Raw genomic sequence first — 18565 nt, forward strand, 5'->3', positions numbered from 1 at the left:
AAGTATGGATCAATTTCAAGCTGAGTTGGCTGAGATGAAGGCTAGCATGGCCCAGTTTATGAATATGATGCAAGGGGTTGCGCAAGGTCAAGAAGAACTTCGAGCTATGGTTCAGAGACAAGAGGCTGCAAATCCACCGATCAACCATGCTCCGCCAGAGGGAGGCCCAGTCGATGATAACAATATTGCTGCTGCTGTACCCGTCAACAACTATGCTGTAGGTGATGAGTTAGGGGGTATTCGAATCAACGGTCAACCTATTGTTCCAGATGCCGCTAATGCCAGAGTAGTCCGTGCTCCGGCCCGCAATCCTGTTCCGATTGTTGACAGACAAGAGGATTTGTTCTCTCTGCTCAGTGAAGACGAAGACGTTCTGGGAAGGGCTAATGAGAGAGACCGCAAAGTTGAAGCTCTTGCTGAGAAGATCCGTGCTATGGAAAGTCAAAATTCTTTTGGTTTTGATGTTACCAATATGGGGTTGGTTGAAGGTTTGAGAATCCCTCACAAGTTCAAAGCACCGTCCTTCGACAAATACAACGGTACCTCTTGCCCTCGCACCCATGTGCAGGCTTACTACAGGAAAATCTCTGCGTATACTGATGATGAAAAGATGTGGATGTATTTTTTCCAAGATAGTCTATCTGGGGCTTCTTTGGACTGGTACATGGAATTGAAGAGAGATTCGATCCGATGCTGGAGAGATCTGGGTGAGGCCTTCTTGAGGCAGTATAAACACAACATGGACATGGCACCGAGCCGGACTCAGCTGCAGAGTCTTTGTCAGAAATCCAATGAAAGCTTCAAGGAGTATGCCCAGAGGTGGCGTGAACTGGCTGCTAGAGTTCAACCCCCTATGCTAGAGAGGGAGTTGACAGATATGTTTATTGGTACGCTTCAAGGTGTGTTTATGGATCGGATGGGGAGCTGTCCATTCGGTAGTTTTTCTGATGTTGTCATTTGTGGAGAGAGGACTGAGAGTCTAATCAAAGCTGGGAGGATCCATGATGCTGGTTCCTCGTCTTCATTAAAGAAACCCTTCTCTGGGGCACCTCGCCGTAGAGAAGGAGAGACCAATGCTGTACAGCACAGAGGGGGTGTGTACAGAACAAATGCTAACAGAGATCAATATCGTCCAGTAGCTGCAGTGACTATTCCGGCACCTCAACCTCGTCAACAACAACAACAAAGAGTTCAACAACCGCAACAACAACAACAACAGCAACGTCCTTATCAGCCCAGACAGAAATTGCAGGCTGATAGAAGATTTGATCCTCTGCCCATGTCTTACACAGAGTTATTACCCGAACTACTCAAGTTGGGGATGATTGAGTTGCGTACAATGGCTCCGCCTACAGTGCTGCCTCCTGGCTATGATGCTAATGTTAGATGTGACTTTCATTCTGGGGCACCAGGCCACCATACTGAGAAGTGTCGAGCTCTCCAGCACAAGGTTCAAGATTTGATCGATGCCAAGGCGATCAACTTCGCTCCAGTGCCCAACGTCGTAAACAACCCTATGCCTCAGCATGGTGGGCATAGAGTGAACAATATTGAAGGGAAAGAAGCTGAGGATCTGGTTGTTAATGTTGATGATGTTCAGACTTCTCTGTTAGTTGTGAAGGGCCGTCTGCTGAAGGGGGGCGTCTACCCGGGCTGTGATGAAGATTGTTTGGGCTGTGCAGAATCTGAGAATGGCTGCGACCAGTTGAGGACCGGTATCCAGGGTATGATGGATGAAGGTTGTTTGCAATTCAGTAGGGCTGTAAAAGATCGTGGAACAGCGTCAACTATCACCATTTACTTTAAACCGTCTGAAGAACGTGGACAAAGGGTTGTCAGTGCACCCGCAATGAATGGTACCCCAGTTACCATTCCCGTGCCTGTAACCATCAGTGTTCCGACTACTACCGTGGCGTCTGGAAGAAGGGTTGTTGAGAATAGTAAAGCCGTGCCGTGGAAGTATGATAATGCTCACCGCAATTACAGAAGGGCTGAAAGTCAGACAAGACCAGTGAATCAAACTCCAGTGACAATTGGTCTACCGAATAGAGTTCCTGCAACTGTTGGTCCAGCTGTGGATAATGTAGGGGGTCCAGGAGGTTTTACCAGAAGTGGTCGTCTGTTTGCACCGCAGCCTTTGAGGGACAACAATGCTGAGGCTCTTGTCAGAGCAAAGGGTAAGCAAGCTGTGGTTGAGGAAGAACCTGTCCAGAAGGAAGCGCCTGAGGGCTCATTTGAGAAGGACGTGGAGGAGTTTATGAAGATAATCAAGAAGAGTGACTACAAGATTGTAGACCAGTTGAATCAGACTCCGTCCAAGATCTCTATACTTTCACTGTTGATGTGCTCTGAGGCACACCGTAATGCCTTGCTGAAGATGTTGAATCTGGCTTACGTACCTCAAGAGATTTCTGTCAATCAACTGGAGGGTGTGATGGCCAATGTGAGCACCAGGCATGGTGTAGGTTTCACCAACCTGGACTTACCACCTGAAGGGCGAAACCATAACAAAGCCTTGCACATCACCATGGAGTGCAAGGGGGCAGTGTTGTCTCACGTATTGGTAGACACCGGGTCGTCGCTGAATGTGTTGCCTAAGCAGATTTTGAAGAAGATTGATGCGGAAGGGTCTGTGCTTACTCCCAGTGACCTGATCGTTCGTGCTTTCGACGGCTCCAAACGTTCTGTGTGTGGAGAAGTTACTTTGCCTGTGAAGATAGGTCCTGAGGTTTTCGATATCATCTTCTATGTTATGGATATCCAGCCCGCCTACAGTTGTTTGTTGGGGCGTCCATGGATTCATGCAGCAGGGGCAGTCTCGTCGACTCTCCATCAAAAGCTCAAGTATGTCTGGAACGGTCAGATTGTGACTGTGTGCGGTGAAGAGGAGATTCTGGTAAGTCATCTATCCTCATTCAAATATGTTGAGGTGGATGGCGAGATCCACGAAACCTTATGCCAGGCGTTTGAGACTGTGACTCTTGAGAAAGTGGCATACGCTGATCAGAGGAAGCCGGGTGTTTCAATCACTTCTTACAAGCAGGCTAAGGAGGTTGTTGATTCTGGCAAAACTGAAGGTTGGGGCAAGATGGTGGATTTGCCGGTTAAAGAAGACAAATTTGGTGTTGGTTATGAGCCTCTCCGAGCAGAGCAGAATGGTCAAGCGGGTCCGAGTACCTTTACCAGCGCTGGGCTGATGAATCATGGCGACGTCTCTGCAACCAGTAGTGAAGACTGTGACAGTGATTGCGATTTGGACAACTGGGTTCGCCCGTGTGCACCAGGGGGGTCTATCAACAACTGGACGGCTGAAGAAGTGGTTCAAGTTACTCTTCTGACAGAGTAATTTTCTGTTGTTTTGTCATTTTGCATGAAAATCCTACGTTCTGCCCAAGACGTAGTGATTCATTTTGTAGGGCCTCATCATGTTTTGAATGATTATCATTAATGAAGGACATTTTTTGCAATCAAATTTTGTGATCCTTGTTTTTCTATTTTTCGTTTTCATTTTCTTTTTCAAAAAACAATATAAAAATGGCAATGTTTTTTGTTTTTTTTGTGACTTTTTGAACTCCTTTTTCTAAAACAAAGCATTAAACATGCAGAAGCGATCTTATGGCATTCACTATGAACAGTTCTGTTATGGCTCAGTATGATTTCGATAATCCCATATACCAAGCTGAAGAGGAGAGTGAGGAAGACTGTGAACTCCCTGCGGAATTAGCCAGATTGCTGAAGCAAGAGGAAAAGGTCATCCAACCTCATCAGGAGGAGTTGGAGGTTGTTAATTTGGGTTCTGAGGACGACAAAAAGGAAATCCAGATTGGGGCTACTTTGGAAGACTCTGTCAAGAGGAGGCTGATTGAGATGCTGAGAGAATATGTGGAAGTGTTCGCCTGGTCGTACCAAGATATGCCTGGTTTAGATACAGACATTGTGATGCATCGATTACCCCTTAGAGAAGGATGTCCTTCAGTCAAGCAAAAGCTGCGCAGAACGAGCCCTGACATGGCAACTAAGATCAAGGAAGAGGTTCAGAAGCAATGGGATGCAGGTTTTCTGGCTGTTACGAGTTATCCCCCGTGGGTTGCCAACATTGTTCCCGTGCCGAAGAAGGATGGTAAAGTCAGAATGTGTGTCGATTACCGGGATCTGAACAGGGCGAGTCCGAAAGATGATTTCCCATTACCTCACATTGATGTATTGGTTGATAATACGGCTCAATCCTCGGTATTCTCTTTCATGGATGGTTTCTCCGGATATAATCAGATCAAGATGGCGCCAGAGGACATGGAAAAGACGACGTTCATTACACCTTGGGGCACGTTCTGCTATAAGGTGATGCCATTTGGGTTGAAGAATGCTGGTGCTACCTATCAGAGGGCAATGACGACTCTCTTTCATGACATGATGCACAAAGAAATTGAAGTATACGTAGATGATATGATTGCGAAGTCGCAGACAGAAGAGGAGCACCTGGTTAATTTGCAGAAGCTGTTTGACCGGTTGAGAAAGTTCAAGCTGAGGTTGAATCCGAACAAGTGTACGTTTGGAGTAAGATCAGGGAAGCTCTTAGGTTTCATTGTCAGTGAGAAAGGGATTGAGGTTGATCCAGCAAAAGTCAAAGCTATTCAAGAGATGCCTGAACCGAAAACGGAGAAGCAAGTCCGTGGGTTTTTGGGGAGATTGAACTACATTGCAAGGTTCATATCTCATCTAACTGCTACATGTGAACCAATTTTCAAACTGCTCAGAAAGAATCAAGCGATCAAGTGGAATGATGACTGTCAGAAAGCTTTTGACAAGATCAAGGAGTATTTACAGAAACCTCCAATCCTCATACCTCCAGTTCCTGGGAGACCTCTGATAATGTACCTGTCAGTGACTGAGAACTCGATGGGGTGTGTATTGGGACAGCATGACGAGTCTGGTCGAAAAGAGCATGCCATATACTACCTTAGCAAAAAGTTTACCGACTGTGAAACAAGATATTCACTGCTCGAGAAAACTTGCTGTGCTTTGGCCTGGGCTGCTCGCCGACTGAGACAGTATATGTTGAACCATACCACTTTGTTGATTTCTAAGATGGATCCAGTGAAGTACATCTTTGAGAAACCAGCTCTCACCGGACGTGTTGCCCGTTGGCAGATGATTCTAACAGAGTATGACATTCAGTACACATCTCAGAAAGCCATCAAAGGTAGTATTCTTTCAGACTACCTTGCCGAACAACCGATTGAAGATTATCAGCCTATGATGTTTGAATTCCCTGATGAAGACATCATGTATCTTAAAATGAAAGATTGCGAAGAGCCTCTTGTTGAGGAAGGACCGGACCCGGATGACAAATGGACACTGATGTTCGATGGGGCTGTGAATATGAATGGTAATGGTGTTGGGGCAGTGCTGATCAATCCCAAAGGTGCTCATATACCTTTTTCTGCCAGATTGACGTTTGACGTCACCAACAACGAAGCTGAGTATGAGGCTTGTATCATGGGGATAGAAGAAGCCATTGATCTGAGGATCAAAACACTTGACATATTTGGAGATTCAGCTCTAGTGATCAATCAGGTCAACGGAGATTGGAATACGAATCAGCCGCATTTGATTCCGTATAGAGATTACACCAGAAGAATACTGACGTTCTTCAAGAAAGTGAAGTTGTATCATGTCCCCCGGGATGAGAATCAGATGGCTGATGCCTTGGCTACTTTGTCATCTATGATCAAAGTTCATTGGTGGAATCATGTGCCGCATATTGAAGTGAATCGACTCGAGAGGCCTGCGTATGTGTTTGCAGCCGAGTTAGTTGTTGCTACTGATGAAAAGCCGTGGTACTTTGACATCAAGAATTTCCTCAAGACTCAAGAGTATCCTGAGGGTGCGTCGAAGAATGACAAGAAGACTCTGAGGAGGCTAGCTGGAAGTTTTTATTTGAATCAGGATGATGTGTTGTATAAGAGAAACTTTGACATGGTCTTGCTCAGATGCGTGGACAGACCCGAAGCAGACATGTTAATGCAGGAAGTTCATGAAGGTTCCTTCGGTACTCATGCCGGCGGACATGCAATGGCTAAGAAATTGTTAAGAGCGGGATATTACTGGATGACTATGGAATCCGATTGTTTCAAGTATGCTCGGAAGTGCCATAAGTGTCAAATCTATGCTGATAAGGTGCACGTACCACCAAGCCCTCTGAATATCATGAATTCGCCTTGGCCGTTTGCCATGTGGGGCATTGATATGATTGGGAAGATTGAGCCTACTGCTTCGAATGGACATCGTTTCATCTTGGTTGCGATTGACTATTTCACCAAATGGGTAGAAGCAGCTTCTTATGCTAACGTTACCAAACAAGTGGTTACCCGGTTCATCAAGAAAGAAATCATCTGTCGTTATGGAGTCCCTGAGAGAATCATCACTGACAATGGTTCGAATCTCAATAACAAGATGATGAAAGAGCTTTGTAAAGATTTCAAGATTGAACATCACAATTCTTCTCCTTACAGACCGAAGATGAATGGTGCTGTAGAAGCGGCAAACAAGAATATCAAGAAGATTGTGCAGAAGATGGTCGTTACGTACAAGGATTGGCATGAGATGCTGCCTTTCGCTTTGCATGGGTACCGTACCTCAGTACGTACGTCGACCAGGGCAACCCCTTACTCCCTTGTGTATGGCATGGAAGCTGTCCTGCCTGTTGAAGTGGAGATTCCTTCTCTGAGAGTTTTATTGGATGTCAAGCTGGACGAAGCTGAGTGGATTCGAACAAGGTTTAACGAGTTGAGCCTTATCGAGGAGAGACGGTTAGCAGCTGTATGCCATGGACAGTTGTATCAGCGAAGGATGAAGCGAGCCTTTGATCAGAAAGTGCGTCCTCGAAGCTATCAGGTCGGTGATCTAGTGTTGAAGAGAATCCTCCCTCCCGGTACAGATAACAGGGGCAAGTGGACTCCTAACTATGAAGGTCCGTATGTTGTGAAGAAGGTCTTCTCCGGTGGAGCCTTGATGCTTACAACTATGGATGGTGAAGATTTTCCGTCTCCTGTCAACTCAGATGTAGTCAAAAAATACTTCGCATAAATCGACCCGCTGGACAAAAAGAATAAAAGAGTCCAGGCAAAAAAAAAGGGGCATCCCGGCGAACCAAAAACAGAAAGAAAAGGTTCGGGCAAAAATTAGGGATAAAAATAAAAAGAATGTGTACACCCGGTAAGTCGAAAACCCGCAAGGGCGGCTTAGGCAAAAATGGGTATCCCGGTGGATTGAAAACCCGAAAGGGCGATCCAGGCAAAAGTGAGGGATTAAAGCGAAGACTACAGTCTGAGTTATTTGTACTTCATCAAGCTTTGTCGTCTGCCATCTCGAAAGATGCAATCCGTCCAGTCATTCTTCTCAGAAAGCAAGGAGTTGGGAGGAAAACTGATGATCTGTGAGTTATAACAGAATTGGGAAATAGTGGATGCCGTGCTCACATTGCCATTAGGATAGATTTTTTCCTTTTGTACGCAATTACCTCTTTCTAGGAATTGCTTCCCAATGTATTTGCCTCTTCAGGCACATTTTCAATCAATAAAAATCGTTATTCAGATAAATAGCTCTTTTATTTTTATTTTTACTGCCTTGTTTGCAAAATGTCCGAATTTTTGATAAACATTGCATATAATAAAACATGGAGGCTAAACAATAGCTCGCAGAATGACGAAACATTTGAAAATCATTTTGAATGTTGAGGACACTTGAGCGTATCTTGTCCATATATCCCCTAGGGGCATTTTGTTGTGCTGTTTTTCAGATTGGCATCTGTGAGGACGTTTCCTCAGCAGATATTTTCCCCAAGCAAGTTTGGAAGCTATCAGAGCTATGTTCCCCTGCAGAGACGTCTGTGGATAGTGCCTTCTATTCCCCAACAGATCTAAGGATTGCCTATCCCCAGCAGGCCTGTATTTGCTGATTTCCTCCCCGAGTGAGGCAGGTTCATTGAAGTTTATCTCCAACATTTATCCCATCTGTGGACTGAAGGATATCCCCAACGGAGTTTACCTTTCTCCAGCAGCAGTGCTATTCTCCAACATGAGTGAGAAGTCGTTACTCTCCCCGCAGAGTATTCCTCAGGCAGAGTCTCCCCGCAGAGTTGGAGTACCCAATCAGTTTTGGCTCCCCAGCCGGAGTTTCTCATCATTTTGCATTTTGCATGTAGTGATCATTGCATCCTCAAACTGCGTAGCATTTCCATTCCCTATGGAGCATTACGCCATAGAAAAATTCAAACATATGCATTCATGTGTTAACTTCACCAGACTGTATCCCCGGCAGAGGCGGATCATTTCATTTAACATCAGCACAAGACCGCTACAGTTGCTCTTGACAGCATTCAGATTTGTTTATTCCCCACAGAGGTTTATTTCCTCACCCGATGGTGACAGAGGTTTATTTCCTCACCCGACGGTGACAGAAAGTTTGTTTCTCCCCAGTGAGATCCTCCAGCAAGTGATCAGCCTTGCCTCAGCATATCCCAGATATTGTACTTTGTGATACTAGTCAGTGTCATGTCAGCACCCGCGTGTGTTCTCATCATTTTTGGTGTCGGTAAACACCATTGTTTCGGTGTCTGTAAACATCGAACATTTTCTCCAGTCATCAGTAAATGTCTGGTCATCATTTTTTGGTGTCGGTAAACACCATTGTTTCGGTGTCTGTAAACATCGAGTCTCACCCAGTCATCGGTAAATGTCTGGTCATCATTTTGGTGTCGGTAAACACCATTGTTTCGGTGTCGGTAAACGTCGAGTCCCACCCAGTCATCGGTAAATGTCTGGTCATTTTTGATGTCGGTAAACATCATCTTTCGGTGTCGGTAAACATCGAGTCGTTCCTTCAGTCATCGGTAAATGTCTGATAAACCCCAGCTAGAAATCCCCGGTAGAGTCATCTGTAAATGTCCTATCTGGTTTCCAGTTGCAAATATTTGTATCTCCCCAATAAATTTCTCATTCCCAGTCATCGGTAAATATCTGGTCATTCTTTTGATGTCGGTAAACATCATCTTTCGATGTCGGTAAACATCGAGTCTCATCCTAGTCATCGGTAAATGTCTGGTCATGCTTTGTCTCCTTGTCGATAAAATCAAAATCCCCAGAAGTCGTCGATAAACGTCTTGTCTGGTATCACCACAAAGATTTTTGTTCCTCCCCAAGTGGAGACGCCATCGGTAAATGGCCCCGTTTTCTTCGATATCGGTAAATATCGAGTTCCCAGTTGCAGCAGCCATCGGTAAATGGTCTTGCTCAGTTGACATCGGTAAATGTCCAGTTTCTTTGAAGCCACCATCGGTAAATGGTCTTGCTTCCTTTCTACATCAAATTTTGTTCCCAGCAGCCATCGGTAAATGGTCGTGCTAAAGTTGATATCGATAAATATCAAAGTCCCAGTTTTAACCGTCGGTAAATGGTTTTGCTTTTCAGAAGTCTGTTTTCCCCAGCCGCCATCGGTAAATGGTCGTGCTGAAGTTGATATCGGTGAATATCAAAGTTCCAGTTCTTCAACCATCGGTAAATGGTTTCACTTTTCTGAAGTTGTCAAATGCAATCGTCATCGGTAAATGACGTGGTTCTTTTGTATCATATCCAGTCAGTGCAAATTCTACGGTTCTTTGATATTCAATCCCTGTTTACCCTGAAAGTCTGACAGCCGTTGCTATCATCCATTCGGGTACCCAGCTGATTGAATAGGGGCAGCTGTAGCACCTCAAATTTGCACCTATCATTATGCGTACATTTTCATATTAGGTCATAGCATATCATGATCCATTGCATAGCATTTGCATTGTTCCCGGTTGCCTCAAGTGCAGACAGTCAAAGAATTAGGTCAAACTAATCTCCTGATCAGTCAATCAAGCAAGCGAAGGAATTTCTCATTGAATCAAGGCCTTGGGGTTTGTCCAACAAGTGCACATGGCTTGGAGGTCTATTTGAAGTATTTTGGTCAAGGGTTGAAGACTTGGAGATCATCAGTTCATACACAGACAGTCCAAAACCCTAAAAAAGGTCAACTGTCAGTCAAAGCAGTGGATGGTGGTCATTCTTGTGGAATTTGGGCACCATGGTCAATAATCAAGAGTTCATACAACTTGGGACATCATTTGAAGTCAAATTCTCAAGGAATTAGGGTTTGGAATTCATCAGTCAATGCATAATCAGACAAAAACCCTAATAGTCAACTGTTGGTCAACCGTCCATTTAATCAGTGATTGGATGATTGGAATTGGTTTGTGAGAGTTCATTCATGTCCAAATAGTCATCATACATCACGCCAAACACCATCATGGAAGAATTTGAAGCCAGATCATGAATTTCCCAAAATGGAAACTGGGCCTGTAACTGAAACCTGCCATAAATGGAAAGTCTTGATCCTCAAACTTACATTTTGATACAAGCCTCAAATGAATTTTTGCCCAACATGAAAGTTGAAGATCTTGTTCTCCCATTTCCAAAAAGTCATAGAACTCTCAATTCCCATGTGTGGTTGGCAAGTTATGATCGAATCGATTTCAGAAAATCTTGAACTTCAAAGGGCCATATCTCCCAAACCGTTTGGCCAATTTTGGTGGGGTTTTTTCCTACAAGTCACATTTGATCCCCTCTTTCCAAAAATATAAATTTCATGAGCCAAAACTTCACCAATCAAAATGGCATATTTTGACCTTTTTCATTTAAATGTAAGTTTGACCAAGAGTTGACTTTTTGACTCAAACATTTTTTCAACATTTGGCCAATTGGAACAGCTCATAAATATCATTTTAAGTGTGTTTGCAAGCTCAAATTATGCAGCACATGTGAATCATTGCTTAGTTGCTTGGAATTTGCAAAAAAAGGACACTTTCATCATGCTAAACCATGCTACTTCATACCATGCCTTGTACCTCAAAAGGACAGCAGCATTATGCATCATTTACTGTCATTTGAAGCCTCATTTGCAGCCTAAAAAATCAGCAAAACAAAGGCCATGCTTGCTTGCTTGATTTTGGAGAAAAAGTACAATTTGCAACCATACCTATCCATACTTTCATGAGCCATGCTTTGTACTCTAAAACAGAATTTTAGGAGATGATTTTCTGTCACTTAGTAACCCTAGTTGCTGCCAAAAAAACCACAGAACTTCACTCATGCAAAAACTCATTCTTGGCCATTTCTCAAAATCTGCCAAAAAAAAACTTCCAAAGGACTAAGCCTTGCCTTGCCTAAAACAACATCCATACAACCTTTTGAACCTATTTTCATCACCATTCTTCATCTGTAAGAGGGTTTTGGGGACTGTTTTTGTAAAGCATCATCAATGGCAAAGTTTGGTTAAACCTATTTCAAGCTGTTTCAAGCCCAAGCATCTTCACCATTCATCATTTAGAGCATAAGTCTACATCTGTTTGAGCTCATAACATCAAAACAACAACTGTTTCACTCATTTCTTCAAAATCAAGTAAGATATCAAATCTCTCTATTTCTAAAATCATGAACTACATCTTGTAGATCTTTTTGCCATGAGCTTACTGTGCTTTGAATCGAAGGAAACGGTTGAGAATCGAGAAAGAAATTTGAAATCCAAATTTGATGTTCATTTACATTTTTACTTGATTTGTCCATTTTAGCATGATTTGGGATTAATGGAGTTTGGTTTAGGTTTGAACATGTTTAGATGCACATATTGGTGTTTTTACATTTTAATTTGAAAAAAAAAAAGAAGAAAAAAATTCAACCTGGTTGTTACTGTAATGTGTTTATGCTGCTGTTACTGTAATGTGTTTATGCTGGCTACTGTAATTGGTTTTTCTGCTGCCTTGCCTTGTTTCTAAATTAAATTCCAAAAGGCCTGGGGCGAGGGGGATTCGAACCCCAGACCCTTGCTTCAAATACCAAATGTTTTACCACTGGGGCGCGATGCCAATTCAATTATTAAATGCCTTCTAAAATATATATTTAAAAAGGAGCGCTGCTACTGGGCGCGTTGACCGGGGCGTTGACCCCCCCATTGTTTCTTTATTTATTCCATTAATCCATTTAATTTTCAATTTTATTTCATTTAAATCACTCAAACTTACAAAAATCATAACTTGTTCATTTTTAATCCAAATTTAATGGGATTTTTTGTGTTGTGTCCATCATGATCTCTACTTTTTTATCATTATTTTTCCAGAATTTTTGGATGAGTGGTTTTTAAATGGCCTTAGGGTTTATGACATGTGACCAAATTTTGTACACTTTGCCAAATCAATTGTGAAATAATGAGAATGTATCCAATGGCTCCCAAATTTTTTGTGCTTAAACTAGACACATTCATGGTGATTTTGGTATAAAGTTTGTGAATTTATCATTTGTGGTTTGTGAGATATGATTTTTTGAATTAGGGTGTGACAATTTGTGTCACACCATTGATGACCAACTTCATGATTTTCATTACCATGCTTCTTGACCTCCAATTGATCTGATATTTTGCATGAACCTACTCCTGTATGTCTAGTTTACATGTGAATTTTCTTGGATTTATTTGTGGCATTTCCTAATTGTTTGAGATTTTCTCCCCTGTCTAGTCATATGTTGACTTTTTGTGACACTTGTTCCTATTTCATTTGTGAAATTCTCATACTTTATTGGATGGACATGAAATTTTACATGAGATAACTAGACATCCTCATCTTTGCCATGGTTTTGATCCCATTCATTTATCATATGCTATCACTGATTTATGAATTTTCTAAGTTGATGCATGTTTGGTTGACTTCTTTGAACATGTTCAAAATTGCTTTGACTTTCTTATTTTCATTGACTGCCTTCCACTTGTCCAAATGAGATGAAATTTGACATGCTTACCATGCTATGGGTTGTGATTGATCATGATTTATTTGGTGATTTTTGGAAATGTTTAAGATTGCTTTTGAGTTAAGTCTTGCTGTTGACTTCTATGAGCTTCTATTTGCTATACTTTGACCTAAATGGTTCATGAAATGATGATGATGATTGATATGAATGTGAACCCAATTGGTTTTGTTTCTTAATTGTTTGAACATGATTTTGGATACTTGCCTTTTGCTGTTTTGACTTTTTCATTCCTTTTTGACCCTAGGCTTGTCCTAGTGGTCCTGCTACTCACTTTTGAGCTTGTGATTTCAGGTTGACCATCAAATGGCCATTAAGACCAATTCTTTTGATTGAGCTTACTCAAGTATCATTGTCTAACCTGTTTGTTTTGTAGTTAGTTTGGCTAACATGCCTTAAGCTTTGTGCCTTGCACATCCACTTGCTTGTGTGGACTGGTAGATGTCTGCTTCATTTTGTTTTGTCTGACTTGTATACTAACTGTGCTTGACTGATTTCAGGTACTTTAGTTGCTTTTAGTTCCTTGTGAACTTTTTGCTTTGCTTTGCTTGTATAAGCAATTTGCATTGAGGTATGTCTCTTTGTCTTCATGTAGTCTGGAAGACCTGGCCTGTTACTTGGCCAGGCAACTGTCTGAAGTCCTCCTTAAGAGGCAATGTTTGTGGATGTTTAACTTTGTCCTTGCATAGAGTCAAAGTCCTCCTAAGTGAAGAGGCAATTGGTGGAAGGTAGGGATATGCAATCTATCCCCCACTATTCAGTGTGTCATCCGCTTTGCTCACACCACTGTGTTGATGCATTGCGGATACAAACCCAAGATCTTGTACAATTGTACAGTTGAGTCAGTTTTAAATGTGTAGAAGGGTTCCCACTTTCTGAACCCACACATTCATGTCTTGAGCTCTCCCAGGCCAGGGATAAGAGCTGTGAAGTCTTATCTTCACTCACCTTTCATTTGCTTCACCTTAGCCCCTCAATGGCAAGGTTAAGAGCACCTTTTACCCTATTCCAGTTGGCCCTAGTGCCTAACCTTTTGCTTGAGCCTCTTGTATGCATATAGAGTGTGTTTTTTTGTGATTGTGATTGCCTGTTTGCTTTGCCTCTTTAGGTTTAGCTTAGACTTGCCCTTGTGCAAGATAGGTTGTGCTTGATTTGCCCTTGTGCAAAGTCAAGTCTGTGTGGCTTGCTCCCTGTGTGAGCCATGTTTAGAGTTGTTAGGCCGAACTACGGCAACTCTGATTCTCATGTTCAGATGAGATACGTAGGCACGAGATGCGATGTCTTGTCGAGTTTGACTAACCACTAACACTAATTCTTTTCTCTCACCCCTGTTGTGATTGAGATATCCCCTTTCTCTTGCCCTAGTTGCAATTGAGACCTTGCTTTTTCCTGTGCCTGTCCAGGATAGGTTGGCCCTTGTGCCATTTAGCTAGAAACCATAACTTAGGGTTGATTTTGCATGACGACATCTAGGCTCGAGTCGTAGTCTCCCTAGTTGTGTCTCCCTCTGTTATCTGGTTAGGCTAGTCCTTTATCCCCGCGTAGGGGAACTACATCGTCCTGATCTTCATACCAGATGAAGTATGTAGGCAGGAGATTGAGCTGATCTCTCCGGGCGCCCTTTTCTTTTGTGTGTGTTGTTTGACCTTTGCTAGGCTCGAGTCCCCGTACTCCTTAGCATTTGCTGTCTGTTTGTGTGCGTTTGACAGTTATAGGCTGAGTCCCCGACTCCCTATCTATCTGTTGTGTTGTTTAGGTTCGGACGTCAATGTAAGTCCAGTGATTGGCATTTGGGCTCCACGTTTGCCTCTTTGCGTGTGTTTAGGTTCGGATGCTGACATAAGTCCAGCGATTGGCAGTCGGGCTCCACGTTTGCCTTTGTCTTGTTTTGTTTGTGTGCGTGTCAGCCGAGCTACGAATGCTCTGATTCTTCTCTCGTCCGAGAAGATACGTATGCATAGGATGCGATATCCTAGCGAGCATGTGTCGTTTCCCCAGTCCGAACTACTTCGACTCTGATGTCTATGCCTGATGGACTAAGTAGGCCCAGGATGCGATATCCTGCCGAGTTCAGTCTCAGTCAGTCTCTTGTGTTTCTTTCAGCCAGTGTGTGTGAATATTTGAGCAGTGTTTAGCAACCAATTTTCCTTTCTAGTGTGCGTGGATCCCGTAGAGTACTACGGATGCGTAGGGGTGCTAATACCTTCCCTTCGCATAACCGACTCCCGAACCCATCCTCTTTGGTCGCAAGACCATGTTCTTTCCCTAGGTTTACTTCGAGCGTTTCCTTTCCCTCTTTTGGGATAAATAACGCACGGTGGCGGCTCTGTTGTTTCTTTCTTTTCCCGCCGGTTTTTCGCGTGATGCGACAATATGCAATTAAGACCATCTATATACCGTCTTAACATCCCACATATCACCATGACTCACAATTGGTACATATACACATTCATCACAACACATCAATTACGATTACATATACACATCCATAACCATAATTCATTCACAATTCAATAATGGTATACATACACATCCATACAATATATTATTCACCAATATAGGCCAATCATCAAATATGTACACATAAATTTCATTCCAAAAACGCACACAACATTTAAATATCAATTTTTCACTTTTCAAAAAGTGTTAACCGGTTAACGCCCTGGGTTAATCGGTTAACGCAAAACAGAATGCGCTTCTTGGCAATTTTTAACAGTGTTAACCGGTTAACGCCCTAGGTTAACCGGTTAACGCAAGACAGAATGCAATTTTTTCATAAATCGCAACAGTGTTAACTGGTTAACGCCCTGGGTTAACCGGTTAACGCAAAACAGAAAGCTGTTCCTGCGCTAACAACGAAACAGAATGCAGAATTCTCCGCATTTTTCATCGTTGGAGGACTTCCGGACCTCCGATTTCGATTCCGTAAAAAGCTACACGTTCAGAAAATTATGACTCATCCAGATATATATTCATTCACAGTTTTAGCATAATCTAATTATCACAATTCAAGAGTATTTAGCAAGACCTAATAATTCCAAACCATGCCAATTAAGGATTTCAACCTAAAACATGTTCCTACCCATTGACCCAATCATACTAACCCATAATAATAAGAATTTCCCCCCTTACCTTGTCAATTTGATGGAAACCCTGACTCCTCTTTACTTTTCCTCTCCTCTTTCTCTATTGCTTTCAGTGCTCAAATGAATTCTAATTCTCACTTCCTCCACTCTTACTATTTATAATAGTATTCTAGTTGGGCTTAAATCATCTAATTTAACCACTAGGCCCAATAATACCTAATATTTAAATACCTCTATTTAAATTCAAATAATTAACCACTCACTATGCAACCAAGTTAATTAATTGATTCTATTATTTAATTATTTCTCATATCCACTAGATAATGAATTAATACACCAATTAATTAATTAACACTCCACATTATTAAATATAATATAAATATAATATAATAATTAATTCCTAAAAATTGGGCTGTTACATATTAGGGCATGTGAAATATTGTTATTTTGGGCCAACTTAAGTGAATAAAATATCCAATGCATGGCCAAAAGAGGTAGCAAAAATGTGGGTTGGTTTGTGGCATGGCTTGGCTTGCAAGAAAAAACATTCCAAGATGGTGACTTTATGGCCATGTAACTTGATGCTCAAGTCACCAATTGGATAAATAATGCAAACAGTAGCAAGATATCATGGAGCTTATCATCTTTCATGTTGAGCACAAGTTGAAATGATGAATGGAAGAAGGTTAAAAATAGCCCTCAAGTTCAGGTTTCATCATGCAAAAGCTGTTGGGCCAGTTTGGCCTAAATCTGCCTAGAAAATCATGTCATGATGCCCACTCGGTGAATGTATCTCTCAAACCATAGATCCAAATGAGATGATTCCAAAAGGATGTGAAAGAGGACATGGCAAGGTATAATTGTTGTGAAGAAACTATTTTCAGATGATGCCTTGAAGTACAAGAAAACTGACCAAGAAGTCTTGACAAACTTTGAAGATTTTGAGTCTTAGAAATTTTTCTAAGTGTCCTAAAAAAATGTCTCACTTTGACTAAGCATAACTTTCTCAATTTTAATCCAAATGGAACAAACTTTATATTTCTAGAAAGCTTGGAACAAGAGGAACAACTATCATGTTAGAGATATTTTCAAATAGAGCTTTTATCTTGATGGAAAATGGGCTTAAAGTGAGTGCAACAATCATGAAAACTTGCCATAACTGGAAAGCCAACCATTTCCAAATTAAGTAACTTTTTCAATTCCTGATTAAATGATGAATCCATGATCCAACCTTGATAAAATTTCACATGTATGATCCCCTAGGCATGGATTTTAAGATTCCACTCTCAAAATGTCAGGAGTTGACTTTTCTGGCCCCATAGTTGACTTTTCCCAAACTGTCTGATTCCCGATTCCATTGATCAATTGAAGCACCTCTGGCTCAAATAAAGAGCTGATTTTTGTATGTAGACCCTGGTGGACATATGGAGGGCCATGGAAAAGAGTTTCACCCAAAGAATCAGAAATACACTGATTTTATACCAAACCCTAGTTTTAGGGCAAAATTGATCGGGAACTGATTGCACTGCTTACCAATGGATCTTTCTGAGATAATTGTGAATCTTTCTAGGCCAAGATGCCTCTCCAATCATGACATGGATGAGCTCTTCTACTTCCAACCAAACATTGCCTATTGCCAGTAGCCATGAAACCCTAATTTCCTGATTAAATCCAGATGAACACTCTGATAGCTCTGAATCCTTCACTGATGAATTGAGGACCACAATAAGATATCTGGAGCCCCCTGAGACCCTTGAGACTTGTATATTTAGAAAATGAATTCCAATTCTCAATCTTGCTTTGTGTGGGCTCCTTCTATCAAGGATTGATCAATCAAAACCTGATTTCCAAGTCACTAATGCAGTATGCAATGAGTATGACCTAGTATGATGCTAATGAAATGTAAAACATGATCCCATGCTTCCAGGAAAAAATGAAGGGTAAATTTTGGGGTATTACACATCCTTTTGTCGAAATCCGTTGATTTGAGCTCTCAGCATAACAGTTTTGCTTGGCGGAAAATATCGGGATAAGAAAATGTTCTTCAGTTCTTCCCATGTTGTAACTGAGTTTGATGGCAAGGATTGCAACCAAGCCCAAGCTCTGTCTCTTTGAGAGAAAGGAAAGAGGCGTAGTCTTATCGCATCTTGAGATACACCATTCGCCTTTACAGTGTCTGAGTACTGCACAAACTTAGCCAAATGTTCATTAGGGTCGCCCGTAGGATTTCCAGCAAATTGATGTTGTTGGACGACTGATAATAATGAGGGTTTCAGCTCGAAATCGTTTCGATTGATAGCGGGGGTAGCAATGCTGCTGTGAGGTTCTTGTTGGGACGGGGTAGCGTAGAACTTAAGAGGACGATTCTGTGGTTCCACTATAGCCGTGGTTGGTTTTTCAACTGGTTCAGCAGTAGGAGAGAAGATATCGGGAATATTGTACCTTCGTTGGTACTCTAGTATTCGGCGTCTTAAATATAAGAAATGCTCTAATTCTGCGATTGGTGGTGCTAAGTTATCGCCTTGTGAGCGAGTACTTGGCATACAATTTGGGGAAATAAGGGAAAAGACATTAGTTTTTGCCTTAGTCTATACTGTGCAACGAAAG

Source organism: Lathyrus oleraceus, chromosome 1 (genome assembly GCF_024323335.1).
Source record: "Lathyrus oleraceus cultivar Zhongwan6 chromosome 1, CAAS_Psat_ZW6_1.0, whole genome shotgun sequence".
Classification (NCBI taxonomy): Eukaryota; Viridiplantae; Streptophyta; class Magnoliopsida; order Fabales; family Fabaceae; genus Lathyrus; species Lathyrus oleraceus.